The following is a 15,734-nucleotide window of genomic DNA, read 5'->3' as shown; positions in this document are numbered from 1 at the left end:
GTAGTGAGCAAACCAAATGAATTCCTGTCCTTATGGCCACTACCTTGCAAAAATGAAACAGAGAGATATATTTAGCTAAAACATTGATATCAAGTGATTATTGATAATCAATCTGGACATTCATAACAATTCCAGAGTCCTTTCTTCATAAGAAAAAGTCCTGGGAAGCTGCAGTTAGAGGCAACTCCTTAGCTGGGCTGGGTGGGGAGCACTGAACAGGACACAAAGACAGTGGAAGACTAGTTGGATAGATTGGCGAGGAGGCCCTAAGGGTTGTGGTGGTAGTAGCAGGATTTATTTAAGAGGAACCAAGCAAAGTAGTAGATGGACCAACAGCTGAGGTAGCATCGCTGTGGTTTGTGCAGGCAGACAGAGGTTTGGAGGAAGAGGAGGAGATTTCTCTGCTGTGTCCTAAATGGGGAAGACAGCGAATCAGCGAGCTGTGGCCTCGCTTGTGCTGGATTGTCTGTTTGCTCTCCTGCCTCCCTCTTCCTGCCTGCATGGCTCCCTTGCCCCATCCACCTCTCCCTCCCTCTCTTCCCTCCCTCCCTCCCTCCCTCCCTCCCTCCCTCCTTCCTTCCTTCCTTCCTTCCTTCCTTCCTTCCTTCCTTCCTTCCTTCCTTCCTTCCTTCCTGTGGTAGAACATTTCTTCTAAGCTTCTTAAGAAAGGACGCACAGCAGGAGATCACCTTATCAGTCCTAAATGTCAGTGAGGAATATTTCCCATCGCATCTCACAGCATACCCAACTAAGAGCAACCTACACAGAGATGCATTTTTTATATTGTACAAAGCCCAGAGGCAGGCATTTCCTCTGTGCGACGGTGCAGCCAGAGACCCAGGTGTTTTTGGAACTTAGCCTTCACCATCCTCAACAAGTTGGGCTTTGTGTCCTCTGGCTGCTCAGCTCAAGGTTGCAGAGACCCAGCATCATCACTTGATGATGTGCTAATGTCTGACAGGGAAGAAAAGGTACAGGTAGAAGAAGCTTTCTCTTCATAAGCCCCTGCCATTCTCCCCTCTCTACCTTTCTAAGAAGAAAGCTGCTTTCCCAGAATAGCCTGAATTGCTTTCTACTCACAGGTCATTCACCAGAACTGGGTTGTACACTCATTTCCAGCTGAAACAAGGCCCAGGGGACCTCACTTTCCTGAAATCAAGAGATCTTCACACACTTCCTGAACCATACTAGAATCTATGGCCTGGAAAAAGAGCAATAATTGGTTTTTGAGAAGACAAAAGATAGGACCTATCATTCCTTGAACATGAGGAAATGTCTGTTTTCTTCCCTAATATACCCTATAAATTTTAAAAACTTACTTGTTTTCATTTTATTTGAAAGGCAGAAAGAGAAATCTATCCATTGGTTCACTCCCCAAGTGCTTGCAACAGCCAGAGCTGGGCCAGGCCAAAGCCATAATCTGAAACTCAGTCAGGGTCTCCCATGTGGGTGGCAGGGAGCCAAGCACTTGAGCCATCACTGATGTGTCCAAGGGTGTGCATTAGCAGGAAGCTGGATTGGAAGTGGAGCAGCTGGGACTTGAACCAGGTACTGTGATATAAGATGTGGATGTCCCAAGTGATGACTTAACTGCTATGCCAAATGCCCTCCCTTTTCTCTAATGTTTGAATGATTGGTTGGTTGAGAGCCTAATTTTAGGATTGAAATTTCTTTGTCAAAGTTCTGGAGGGATTTCTACATTGCTTTCTGAGTTCCCATGTTGTAATGACAGATTTAATCTATTTTTACCTCCCCTCCCCCCTCTTGGAGGTTAACTTGTTTTGTTTTCCTTGAAGATTTTAGGATCTTCTCTTTATTCTCAATATTTTGAAATTTCCCAATGAAGTTCCATAAGTGAGTCTTTTAGTCATTAGAGAGGACATTCAGTGGGCCCCATAACCTGACAACTTGTGTCTTTAAGTTTTGGAAAATTTTCCTGGGTTATTTCCTTCATAATTTGCTTCTAGACATTTTCTCTGTTCTTTCTGAAGCTTTCATTTTCAGACATATCTTGGACCAGTCCTATAGTTTTCCTGTCCTTTCCTGTTTTCTCATTTTTGTCCTTGGTTCTGCTTTTCAGATAATTTCCTTAATTTTACCTTCCAACTTTTCTGCTGAATATTTCAGTTTTTGTATGTATAATTTCCAAGAACCCTACATTGCTTTCTGAATTTTTTAAATGTTACGCCGTTCCAGTTTAGTGAATGAAAACTCTTCTGTTCTTCTGCAGATTTAAAAATTTTTAATTTGTTTGTTATTTTTTTTGGGGGGGGGTGTTACAGAAAAAGAGAATGAGCTCCCATCTCTGGTTCTCTCTTCCAAATAACCACAACAACCACCAGTTAGAATTGAGGCCAGGCACCCAGAACTCAATCCATGTCTCCCCTTCAGGAGATGGGGACCTCATGGACTTGAACCATCATCTGCTATTTGCATTAACAGGAAGCTGGCATCAGGAGCCAGAGCTGGTCATGAACCCAGGTGCTCTCTATGTGGGATTGTGGGTTTCTTAACCAGTAGGGCAAATGCCTGCCCTTTCCTGCAGATCTTCATGACAGCTTCTCACTGTGTTGTCTCTCCTCTTTGATTCCCTTCCTTATTTATTCTTGCGTGTTTCTGTTTCTTATTCACGGAAGAATCTATCCTGGAGGCTCTGGGGCTCCTAGTTGTCTGCTCACATTCAAGAACAAAGCACTAAGAAGTTGGCATCACTCTAACTGTATTGTAAAAAACTTTAATCAAGAATGTTCCAGTTGATTGTATTTTTTATAAAAGCAAACTTGAAAGTGTCTGCCTTCAGAGCATAGCCCATTGCATGCTGAAAAATGAAGAAAATGGGCACAGAATATGATCTCCTGACATTCGCTTTTTAATTCATCACTTGTGGGCAGCATGAGGGGCGTTAGGCCCATTTGCTTTGGCACATGCTCTCTGCAGTGCCCCATATTCTTGTTATTTGTTGCTTTCTCTTGCACTTGAGCAGGTTTTTCTGGTTGATTTTAGGTAGTTTGCTTAAAAATCTGAATCAGAGCTGAACTAACCCCTATTTTTAAAAAAGCGGGTGTAAGAATACGATTTAATTTAAACAGTTTTTAGTTATTTGAAATGGAGAGAGAGAGAGAGAGAGAGAGAGAGAGAGAGAGAAACCAGAACTCCACCTGGGTCTCCCATGTGGGTTGCAGGGATTCAAGAACTTGAGTTATCTCCTGCTATCTCCCAGGGTGCATATTTGCAGGAAGCTGGAATCAGGAGGGGAGCCAAGGCTGCAATCATCAATCCTATATATGATACTGGTGTCCTGAAGGGCAACTTAAACTCTGTGCCAAAGTCCCACTCCAGCAAATGGCTTTAGATTCTGTTCACTGAGTCCAACCCTGTGTGGGTTTGATGTCACCACATTTACCACCATGTGCTGCTGCCTCACCTTCCAAATGACCTGGCATTGCTGCTCCTGATGTGCAAGGCCCAATGGGGGTTCCCTGGGTCCAGAGTGGGGAGAGGAAGTCAAGGTGAAGAAGAAGATGGAGGAAGAGGATTGCTAATATGTATTATTCTTTTCTAATACTTTTCCTGGAATATTTTAGTTAATCTGTTTTAAACCCCTGAGGAAGGAATTGGTTTTAGTCTTCATTTTACAGGTTACAAAATCATCTTCAAATTCCAGTTTTTCTGCCTCCAAAGGACACCCTCTTACTCTCTGTGCAAACAGCAATTCTGGGATCCCAGAGGAAGCCAGCAGGAGGTGCTAACAAATACTGTGGAGACTGCACAGGGCAAAAGAGCTTGGACTTTGGCCCTAGCCTTATCTAGGCTTGACTTCCAGGGCTGCAGATCCAGTTAGCTGTGTTAACATTTGCAAGTTATACAAACATTGTGTGTATTCACTGGTTTCATGACATGTAAGATGTGTATAATAATATCATCTATGTAAAACAGCTAGCCTAGTATCCATGGTAAATAGTGGTTCCTTTCTTATCCCTTCTTTCAGTTAGAAATGATGGAGATCATGGTAGCTTGAGCCTGCTTTGGGAAAGGAGATGGAGGGGAAGAGAGGGCTGGGTAGGAAGAGCCGTGGGCAGCAAAGCTCACTCTTCAGGAAAAGCTGAGATGTGTGGCTGGGTCCCATCCTGAGCTCCTGGTTCATGGCTTAAAAAGAGAATGAAGGGTACTTTCACAAGTGGCCAATTCTAGGTAGCGAGACTCAAGAGGTCTGGAATCCGCTCCCTGGGGTGCTTGTCACTGAGGTTTTGAAAGAAAGAACCTATAAGGACTGAGGAATAGGGCTGCAGATGTGGTGAGGCCTCTCCAGAGTGGCCAAGATTGCTCAGCAGGGGAAAAACTCCACCAATGTCAGGGGATTTATAGAGCTGCTGGGCTAAGTTTCAGGGCTCAGAAAGGAAGGGAAGGCCCTAGGAGAGCTTGGAGCCCAGAAACACTCCTCTTGAAGTGAGTTCCATTTCTATCCATTCAACATGTATTCTTCGAGCATACGCTGGGTAGCAGCTGCTGGGAGGAGGAGCGGAGGAGCTAAGAGCAAGAGCCATGGAGACCCCACCGGATCAGAATCTCCTGAGGAACTGTGTGCTCCAGGGCTGATTACCAACCTCTGGTCTCTGCAACCGGGGGGGGGGGGGGGGGGGGGGATAATAACCTCCAGGGAGTGTGGTGGTGAGACTAGGTGATTAACATACTCAGTGTGCTTTCAATAGCACCTGCCACATACACAATGCCTGGTAAATTTTGGCTTTTTTTTGTGTGTGTACCAGATTGGGCCAGAAGATCAGAAATTTAAAGCCTAATACGTCTCAGAGGCCTGGAAGGTTCTCAGAGGTCTCTCCCCGGTGGCTGGTGGAGACTAAATATCCCTGTCTGAACTGAGCTTCCAACACTGCCTTGAAGGGTGGATTTTGAAATGTCCAAGTTGCATCCCGTGGTTTCCTGCCTGAATTTCTCCTCTCTGATGCCTGACCTTGTTTTTATGTCATCTCTTTTGGTGGAGTGCTGTGTAATAGGAGTGACCCCCAACCTCAGACTCAAGCTTGGGCAGGGCCATGGACTTGGAAAAGGTGCATTAGTGAACTCTTTCAAGCCTGTGAAGTTGGATGGAAATGTTGAATACCATACATTTTCTGTGCAGCAGAAGTAACCAAGGAAACACTCAATCCACTCTCCCAATTTTTCCATCTCAGGACCCTAGGAGCAGGTGAGGGGCAATACTGGATCACTAAGTCAAAGGCAAGGCAAAGGCCAAACTCTGGTTCTTACCACAGACTGCCAGGACTTTAAATCTGATAGCAGTTGTTCCACAAATCTACCAACTCCAGAGATAACACTTGGAGCCCAGTGAATGGACTCCTTGCTTATTAAGTTATCTTAAGAAAGCTGTCAGGGCCGGCGTCGTGGCTCAGTAGGCTAATCCTCCGCCTGTGGCGCCTGCACCCTGGATTCTAGTCCCGGTTGGGGCGCCGGATTCTGTCCCGGTTGCCCCTCCTCCAGTCCAGCTCTCTGCTATGGCCCAGGAGGGCAGTGGAGGATGGCCCAAGTCCTTGGGCCCTGCACCCGCATGGGAGACCAGGAGAAGCACCTGGCTCCTGGTTTCAGATCAGCACGGTGCGCTGGCTGCAGCGTGCCGGCCACAGCGGTCATTGGGGGGTGAACCAACGGAAAAACGAAGACCTTTGTCTATCTCTATCTCCTAAGAATGGCTCTGTGGCAAAAGAACATTTCCTCACATAAAACCTTTAACTTTCTTCTGACCAGGCTAAAAAAAATAAATAAAAAGGTTTTTACTGGGAGCTATTACTCATAGTGGACACAGGAGGTCTCCATTGCCATGTCTTGGCCTAAGATGACCTTGGTCTTCAGTAGAAGCCACTTACAAGGAACTCTTAGAAAACTGTGAGAATCTAATGTTAAAGTTCAGGAAGAAAACAGGAAAGGTTTATTTACTGGGATAGGTGACACCATTTAAAAAAGATTGCAAAGAGAAAGGGGTGGGGTAGTATATAAAGAGGGTCCTGACAATGAATTCTTTAATGATGAGAACTAATGAGATTTGGGCGCCATTTTGCACAGAAAGCTAAAATAAAGGTTTTTTTTTTTCCCTAATAAAATCCCACCTCTTTACGGAGGCCAGAAGACCTGCCACACCTAGGATCAAGACCTCCTACCACCTGTTCTCTCCTATGCACTACCCCCACCTGCCTCCACTCAGCCCCTCAAGCACCCACCTATCCCCCACCTCTCCCCTTGACCTGGCTTGTTCCCCTAAACCTTCAAGCTAAATCTCTCTCCATCAGAGAGTTTCCTCCTGGATCCCCTTCTCAGCCAGTTCCCAAGTATTCTTCATCAGTGATCTCCAGTTTTACCCATCACAGAACTTACTATCTGCAGTCATCCTATTTTTGCTTGTGTACTGGTCTGTTGGGCATGGCCATGGACTTGGATAACATGCAATGATGACTCTGCTGCTAGACCGGGATTTCACCAAGAGCAGGAGCAACTGTTTCATTCCCTGGTGCATATGTCCTTAACACAGTACTCAGCACATAGTAGGTACTTAACATAGAATTGCTAACTTGGGCTCAATAAAGAAATAAATCATGGTGTATGGATGTAGAGCTTATGAATAAGGAAAGTGGGTGTAGGACTTTCTAATCATTTAATAAATAAGCATTATCAATAAATTAAATGATCATGCAAGTTGTCTTGCCATTTATGTTAACAAGGTGCATCTGTTCTCTGCCTTCAATCTGGAAATCTGGGTAGCCTTTAGGAATTCCCTTCTTTTGGAGAACTGAATATAAAGCAATTCACTAGGGGTTTGGGACTGAACTGAACAGAAAACTAACTCCCTTGGGAGCCTGTTGAATGTGGTTGTCATAAGCAGAGTGAGAGTAAGCACTCTACCCTTTCCCATGGTCCCAGGACAGATGTAATCTAAGTGAGATCTTTGTTTGCCTAGGACAATAGTTCACAAACTTTGGTATCGAGAACAGTTAATCTTTAATAAGTGCTTACAAGGTACCTGGCACTGGGTTAAATGCTTCTTAGGTGTTTTCTGTTGTGGTTAACTCACACAACAAAACTATGAGTCAGGTGCTAATACCATCTCCATTTACAGATGGGGAAACTGAGGCATAGAGTGGTTAAGAAGTTAGGCCAAGGCTGCACAGGTGATAAGTGGGGAGGCAGGACTAAAACCCAAGCCCCCGGTTAACCTCTACATGGATCCCTTGAATCTGCACTTCTGAGTGGATAGGGCTGGGCAGTATCTGTGGGTAACAAAGCCTGAGCCCACTAGCTCTAGTTGGGGGAGCAGTCTGATGGGTCCCCCAGGACCTTAGCAGGGTGTTTCCCAGGTTCAGCTTCTCTCTTTTCATCAGAAGGGCCCTGACCTAGGTGCAGGTGGCAACTCCACACCTTGGGCTGGAAGAAGAGTGTGGTGTGGTGGAATGAGAAGGCCATGCCAAGATGGCCACTGGCAAGCAAGCGTCAGTTACTCAGGAATGGCTTCAAAACCCACCTGGCAACGGAACCTGCCTGGCAACAGGCTGTGATTGGATGGCTTTGGAAACCACATGGTAATGGAGCCTGTCTGGCAACGGGCTGTGATTTGTTAGGGCATAAACCGCCCCTTGACCAGATTGGCTGCTTGGCTATTTAAGCTGCTGTACCAAGTGAAATAAACAAATCTGCGGGAGGCTCGCCTCTGGCCTGCTTTCACCTGACTCCTGGGGTCTGTGTGGTGACTCCGTGCCTCTTGTCCCCACCACGCTCCTCCTCTCAGAAGGAATCCACAGCAACAGTGTGGGACAGGGACATTCTTCAGAATGTTGCCCACAAACTCAGAAAGGTTGAGGCAGCGTTAACACAGAAAATGAGCTGGGAACTGAAAGGACAAGAACCAAGGAAAACTCATACGATAACAACCCATGCAGGAGGCTGCAAGTAATAGCAGTAGAAAGACAATGGGCCTGGGGGCCAGGGAACCCCCAACTGGAATTCCAGCACTGTCCGCATTTTACTAGAAGGTGATTTTTCTATTGTTTAACCTTTCGAATCAGTTTCCTCATCCACAAAAGAGGGGTAATAAGTTACACAGAACATCTGGAACAATCTCAATAATTCGAGTGTGACAGAAAAGAATGTGCTTGAAGAAAATAAAGTGAGGATAAGTCTGCAGAGAAAGCTTATCCTGCAGAGTGAATTCCTGGCAACTGTTTGCTTCATCTACACCTTAACATTAGGTCAAAGGAGCAGAATGTTTGAAAGACAGATTAGCAGGGCCGGCACTGTGGCTTAGCCGGTTAAAGCCCTGGCCTGAAGCACCAGCATCCCATATGGGCACCCGTTCTAGTCCCTGCTGCTCCTCTTCCGATCCAGCTCTCTGCTATGGGCTGGGAAAGCAGTGCAAGATGGCTCAAGTCTTTGAGCCCCTGCACCCATGTGGAAGACCTAGAAGAAGCTCCTGGTTCCTGGCTTCAGATTGGCACAGTGGCCATCTGGGGAGTGAACCAGCGGATGGAAGACCTCTCTCTCTGTCTCTACCTCTCTCTGTAACTCTGTCTTTCAAATAAATAAAAATAAATTAAAAAGAAAAAAGATTAGCGGCTGGATGTGGTGCAATGAGTTAAGCTGTAATGCTGTATTCCCATATGAGCTCTGGTTCAAGCCCCAGCTGCTTTGCTTCTGACCCAGCTCCCTGCTAATGAGCCTAGAAGAGCAGCAGAAAATGGTCCAGGTACTGGGGCCCATGCCACCCTTGAGAGAGACCCACATGAATTTCCAGGCTCCTGGCTTTAGCCTGGCCCAGCCAAGGATTTTGCAGAAGTAAACCAGCAGATGGAAGATCTCTCTCTTTTGGTCTCTCCATCCTTTAATTCTGCCTTTCAAATAAATAAATCTTTTTTTTTCTTTAAAAAGATGTAACACCCAAGAATTATTACTTATTAACAGTGCTCTTAGATTGACACTATAAAAAGCCAACATGTATGTAGATTTCTATGACAGAATAAGACATTAGAAGGAACTGGAATGCCAAGTGTCTGATCACGTTAAACGAAGTAAATGAATGCATTTTCACACACATTCCTAAACATAGGAAACAGACAGCTGCTGACATTTTCACAGCTGACAATTAAGCCCTGCCTTTGCAGGTCCACCAACACCAGCGTGCACTCAAGGATTCTTGGATCGTGGACTCACCCAGATCCTGCTCTGCACACAGATCAACGTTGTATTGGAAATTCAAGCATGGCTAGCAGAGCTGGTGACAGCCTGTTCCATCCTGCTCAGCTCTCACCACTGCTTTCAAACCTGCTCCCACCAAGGTGCCTTGTAACATGCTTTGGAAAAGGCACTTTGATCAGTGAGGGTGCAGGGCAGCTTTTTAATAGGCTAATACTAACATTTACTACATGTAGTAATAACAGTTATAACTATGGAATTACTACTTAAATCTGCGGGCGTCTTCAAGAGGCATGAGAATTACCCTCATTTTATAGATGAGGACACTGAGGCACCATGAGATTAACTGTGTTACCTAAAGTCACTTGGCTGGTAGGACAGGCTGGATGGGGACTCAGGGTATCTGACTGCAGACAGCACCCTCCTCCTGTGAGACAATTCCAGGGCTCAGCACTGGTCTATGGAGCCTCGTTGTCCTGGGCAGGATCCCACCCCTTTGGCTGTTCTGGTTCACTCGAGGGCTGGATCACTGTTTCTACTCTGCTCCCTCCATGCTTTGGATTTTGAGCCACAGCCTGATATAGCTATCCATCCAGTGATTCTGGGCCTACACATGGGAAATTTATTTAAAACCCACAAAACCAAAGACTGTTACTAATTAGAAGCACCAGGGCTGGTATTTCTCTGGTTGATGTTGAAATGTAAAAACACCAAGGAGTCCAATATAAGGGACTTTGGAGGCTGGGAGTGTAGGACACCAGTATGACATAAAGCTTCAGACCAAACTGAAGGCCTCTCATGTGTGAAGCTCTCTCCTACACAGCTCTGAGCCTGGCCCCAAACATCACTTCTGTGTTTTGGGTGATTCATCAGCATCACCTGGAGCTTCATTCCTGGAGGTGTAGACCACTGGATCTACTAAAAAATCTCAAGAGCTTCAAGGAATGTGGCAATTGTTTGAGCATTCAGAATTCCAATGTAGAATGGATGAGGGTAGTGAGAAAATGGTAGCAAAAATCAGATGTAGCAGGCCCTGCACCCGCATGGGAGACCAGGAGGAAGCACCTGGCTCCTGGCTTCAGATCAGTGCAGCGCGCCAGCCGTAGTGGCCACTTGGGGGGTGAACAAATGGAAAAAGGAAGACCTTTCTCTCTCTCTCTCTCTCTCACTCTCTCACACACACTAACTCTGCCTGTCCAAAAAAAAAAAAAAAATCAGATGTAGCAGTCAGAATTGACACTAATCCTTTCAAATCAAGACCTGCCATAGGGCAGGCAAGTCTATGGACACCAACTAAGGGATTGTATCAAAGGCTGTTCTTACACATGAATACATTCTGATTGTTTCAAAGTATCTAATCTTTCTCAGTACCCTGAAATTTACTGCATTTTAAATTTGTGACTATAATGGCCTACTAGTCTCATGTGCACCTGCCTGTGCTGTCTTCATTCTGTGTTGCTGTGATAAGCATGGCACGCTTTGTTCAAGTACTTTGTATTCAACAAGACTAAGGAGATGAAAAACTCAGAGCTGATCCTCCTGGGTCTGTTTATCTACAGTTTAGTTAGTCTTTAACCAGATGACCATTGTGACCTGGCTGTGTAAGACCTGGTTCACTTCCTGACAAGTTTTCTTTAATGAAGCCAAGTAAGCCTTGTGTATTTGTAGACTCCAAAGTTACTGTTAAGAATTCAGGAGCCATCAGGAAGAGCTTTGCAAATGATGCAAGAATGCCCTCTTTGCCTTTGATCATGCACCCTTTGTTTCCTAAAGACAATCTAGTATTCAGAGTAGGACAAAAAACATTTGGATAGTATTAATTAGTATACACAGGTCATCTGGGTTGAGATGCCATTATACCTCTATAGCAGAGACGAAGGTAACTCTAGGGATATTGGCTTCATTCTTTAACAACCCACACTCTCATGGGTCTTCTATATCCGCACAAATCCTCCAGGATGTCAAGAACAGACAGTGCATTGTAATGGTGATATATGTATGTATGATTTATATATGTATGATATATATGTATATGTTTTATATATGTGTGTGTGTGTGTGTATGGGATTTTTTTCCTAGCAAATTTGTGGTCTCCATAGATAATGGATTAAAATTAATTTAAAGATGGAGCAACTAACCTGGATAGTCCAGACATTTCCCTGATGAAGGAGGAACCCACTCTGTGTATCCACCAGACAACATGCCTGGATGACTCCAAATCTTCAGTATTTGACCTGCTAGTTTTCAAACCTTCCTCGAGGAACTATCTCACTCCTACCATGTCTGGCTTTGGGGCTCGCATCTATCATTTTATAAATCTTAACTGCATGAAAAGCATGTTGTAAGCATAATCCTGTAGAAATGAAAACAACTCAAGGGTTGTGTACTGCTTTCCCTGTGGGAAAAGCCAGAGCCTAGAGGAAATGAGTTGCTCAAAGGGCACATATGTGTGTGCACATGCACATGCATGTCTATGAATGGAACCACACACACACTCTGAGTTTGCTTGCCAGCTTACCAGTTTCTTCTCCCATTTCGAAAATTCATTTCAAGTCCCACCATATTCGGCACACAGTTGTTTGAACCTTTCCTTCTGGGAGTGTGTCTTTATGCCCTGCACCCAGCTACCTCTCCAGTTAATCTCCTTTCAGTACAGTTTCACTCCAGCTATGCACCACCCCTTGCCCTGAAGCCCAATTTCCATTCTTCTGCTAGATCCTCATTGCTTAAATTATTGGATTCCATATATGCCTTTCACAGACTGGTCTAAACTAGCAGCTTTAAAACACTCAGTATTTGTACTAACTTACTCTACATTCCAGCTATGCTAGGACAAGTTTGGTACAAAGACTGAGCACTGGTATAACACATATACAGGTTTGGAGGATGAAGCAATTCTACAAGGCAAAAAGACAAGGACAGGGGCCCAGTGTGGCATAGTGAGTTAAGCTGGCACCATCTGTAACATGGGCATCCCATATGGGTATCAGTTTAAGTCCCATTTGCTCTACTTCTGATCCAGCTTCCTGTTAATGCTCCTGGGAAAGCAGCAGAAGATGGTGCAAGTACTTGGTCCCCTGCTATCCATGTGAGAAATACAGATGGAGTTCCAGGCTCCTGACTTTGGCCTGGTCCAGCCCTGGCAATTGCAGCCATTTGGGGAGTGAACCAGTGGATGGAAGAGCTCTCTCTCTCTCTCTCTACATATATATATATATATATATATATATATATATATATAATCCTGCCTTTTAAATAAATAAATAAATAAATCTTTTTTTTTAAAAAAAAGAAAGGCAAAGGGGAAAGAGGTAGAAGGGGGACTTCAGTTGCCTGGAAGTGGTCAAGAGCTGTTGCCCATTGGAATGGGCCATTGGAGCTCACTGTTGATCTTGTAAAGGCAGGTTGGTGGAGTGGTAGAGACAGAAGCCCAATGAGGTGGAGTTAAAAAGAATGTAGGGGTGACATCAAAGGTAGGGGGCCATAGGTAACTGAGACATTACTATAAAGGGAATCATAGATACACTACAAAAGGAAGCAGAGAAGTAGGGCAGCAGCTACAAAGGAAATGACGCCAAAGGAAGTTATGTTTGTTTTTAAAAGATGGGAGGATCTTACCCAATATTTAGATATTGCAGGAGACTGATCTCGTAGACAGGGAAGAAATGTCATTGAAAAAGAGCAGCAATTTTTAATAAGATCCTTTCTATGTGAAAGAGCATGGGACCTGGTGCCCAGTCCTACAGTAACAGGCAGGAGAAGCAAATGGGAGAGAAGGCAGGAAGGCTTGGACAGTTAATGTTTTAAATATGAGGAAGTTTTCTTTCGATTGATTTTGCTTTCTTGGTGAAAAGCTGATAGGGAGGCAGGGAGAGGCAGTGCTGAGGTATGAGGAAAGTAGAGAAGAAGACGGACAAAGTTGAGATTGCCTAAGGCATTTCAAACTCAGGAGCAAGAATGTAAAGTGAAACCAGCCAGCACTGATGTGAGTTTTCTCCAGCTAAACTCAATCGGAGCCATTTAAAATTGAAATTTATTCTTAGGAGTCATATGGGTTGTTCATTACTGGTAGGAATGTGGTGAAAAGGGACTCTTATACCAGTGTGAACTAGTACAGTCTTTCTTGACGGAAATATGGGTAAAGACAGTTAAATAGATATTGAGGCCTTAAAGGGCTTGCTTTTTAAACTAGTAATTTAATTGTTATGAATTTATCCTGGTTAACTAGAAGCTTGGGCGCAAATATTATATGCATTATTTCTGTTACAGTATTTGTAAAATGCCAACTGGAAACAATCTCTGCATTTAGTTATAGGGATAGACTCTAGGACATCTGTTACTATTCCTTTATAAGGTGACATATCATAAATGGATTATTAGATGTCCTTTAAGTATGACTTTTTAAAGGTAATTCTCAACTCTTGCTTTCTTTTTTTTTCCAAGTTAGAGGTCATTCATTTATTTGAAAGCCAGAGAGAGAGAGAGAGGGAGAGAGAAAGAGAGATCCCATCCACTGGTTCATTCTACAGATGACAGCAACAGCCAAGGCCAGGCCGGGTTGAAGTCAGGAGTTAGAACCCATATGTGGGTCCCTCACATGAGTGGCAGGAGTCCAATCACCTGGGCCATTATCTACTGCCTCCCAGGATATTCATCAGTAGAAAGCTGGATTGGAATAAAAAGTGAGACTCAATCTTAGGCAGTCTTATATGTGATACAGGCATCCCAAGTAGCGGCTTAAACTGTGGTGCCACAATGTCTGCCCCTGAGTATCATTTAAAAAAAAAATAGAAATTAAAATGGGGGAAATTCTCAGCATCTAAAACTAAGTGAAAAATCCATGACAGTCATCCTTGCTGAAGCCACCATTATCATCTCTTGGTTGAAGTATTTAGGCCTCTTAATGAGTCTCCCCTCTCTCATACATCCTCTCTCCTCTGCCACTCATTGTGCTCTCTGGACCACAGCAAGTGGATCAATAAACATCTCTAAAACATGATCTTGTCATGTTTCTGCTTGTGCAAGCCTTGAATGATTTCATGCTTCTTGGTCTCCTATTCTGGGGAGTCAATGAGACCTGCAAAGGCCTATGTGATCTCCCCCTGCCCAAACACTGATATTCTTGCTCAAGTAATCTACTCATGCATGTGGCTGTTCTGTTCCATGGCTTTCTGAACTTGCCTCCTGCCCTGGGCCAGCCTACCTATTACTTATCCTCCAGGTCTCAGTTTACATGGCCCTTCCTCAGGGAAACTTTCCATGACAGGGTTATGTTGCAAATGATCTTGATTTCAAGTAGCAACTCAAACTGGTTGAGGTAACTGTGAAATTCAGGGTTACCGTTAAGTTTGTCTCAGAAAGTGCTGACAGGACCTGCTCACCTTTTCACCTTTTGACTCGATTTTCTTGAAATTGGCTTCATAGGGAAACTCATCCATCAGGGAGATAAAATGGCAGTACCAAGGGTAGGCATTGGTGACTCAATGAACTAAGGTGTCACCTGCAATACAGGCATCCCGTATGAATACCAGTTTGAGTCCTGGCTGCTCTACTTCTGAGAAAGCTCCCTGTAAATGCACCTGAGAGGGCTGAAGAAGACGACCCAACCACTTGGGTCTTTGCCACCCATGTGGGAGACCCAGATGGAGTCTGGGCTCCTGACTTCAGCCTGGCCCAGCCTTGGCCATTGAGGCCATTTGGACAATGAACCAAGATGGAAGATGGGAGATAGAAGATCTCTTGCTCTCTCTCTTTCTTTCACTCTCCTCTTCAAACAAAGAAAATAAATAAATAAATAAACAAAACTTTAAAAAAGAATGTCACAGTAGCTCCAGCCTCCTCTTTCACATTTAAACCTAGTAGGAAGAGTAGAAGAACTCCTCAAATAAGGTCCTAAAAAATGTCCCAGGCTTTAGTCTTACAGGTTTGGGCTACTGCCTACCGCCTGTTCCTCTGAGCATATGCCCATTTCAGAACCAATCACTGTTGCTGTGGAAAGGCAGTCTTCTGCCCAGCCAGGACTGGGTCATGTGCCACTCCTAAAGTCAAGAGTTTGTGTGCAGATTGGTTCCTCAAATCCAAACTGGGAAGTGCCGGAAACAGAGAGGATGGGTCCTGGAGAGGCAAACAACAGGAATTCCTGTATTACTTGTTTGCACAGCACCTAACTTTTCCTTCCCTGGCATTGGTGACAATTACATCTGACAGGTACTATTTGTCTAATCTATGTCTTTCCCACAATACTGTACACCACCTAGAGAGGAGCTACATCTCCTCTTTTCCCTGTTTAATGTCCAGCACAGTTCTTAGCAGAGAACGGATGCTCAATAAATGTTTGTTCAATAGCTATGCTGCTAAAAAGCAAAACAGTAGGATGCCCAACGGCATACAAGGTAGTATCTCAGTTCACTGGGGCTCTTTAAAAATACTTGATACTAGTGATTTATAAAGAACAGAAATTCATTTGTCACAGATCTGGAGACTGGGTGTCCAAGGCACCAGTAGGTTTGGTGTTCAATGAAGGCCCAGTCACTGCTTCTAAGATG

This window comes from Lepus europaeus, chromosome 1, assembly GCF_033115175.1.
Source record: "Lepus europaeus isolate LE1 chromosome 1, mLepTim1.pri, whole genome shotgun sequence".
NCBI classification, from domain to species: Eukaryota; Metazoa; Chordata; class Mammalia; order Lagomorpha; family Leporidae; genus Lepus; species Lepus europaeus.
The sequence above is the reverse complement of the archived record's forward strand: the minus strand, read 5'-3'. Positions refer to the sequence as shown.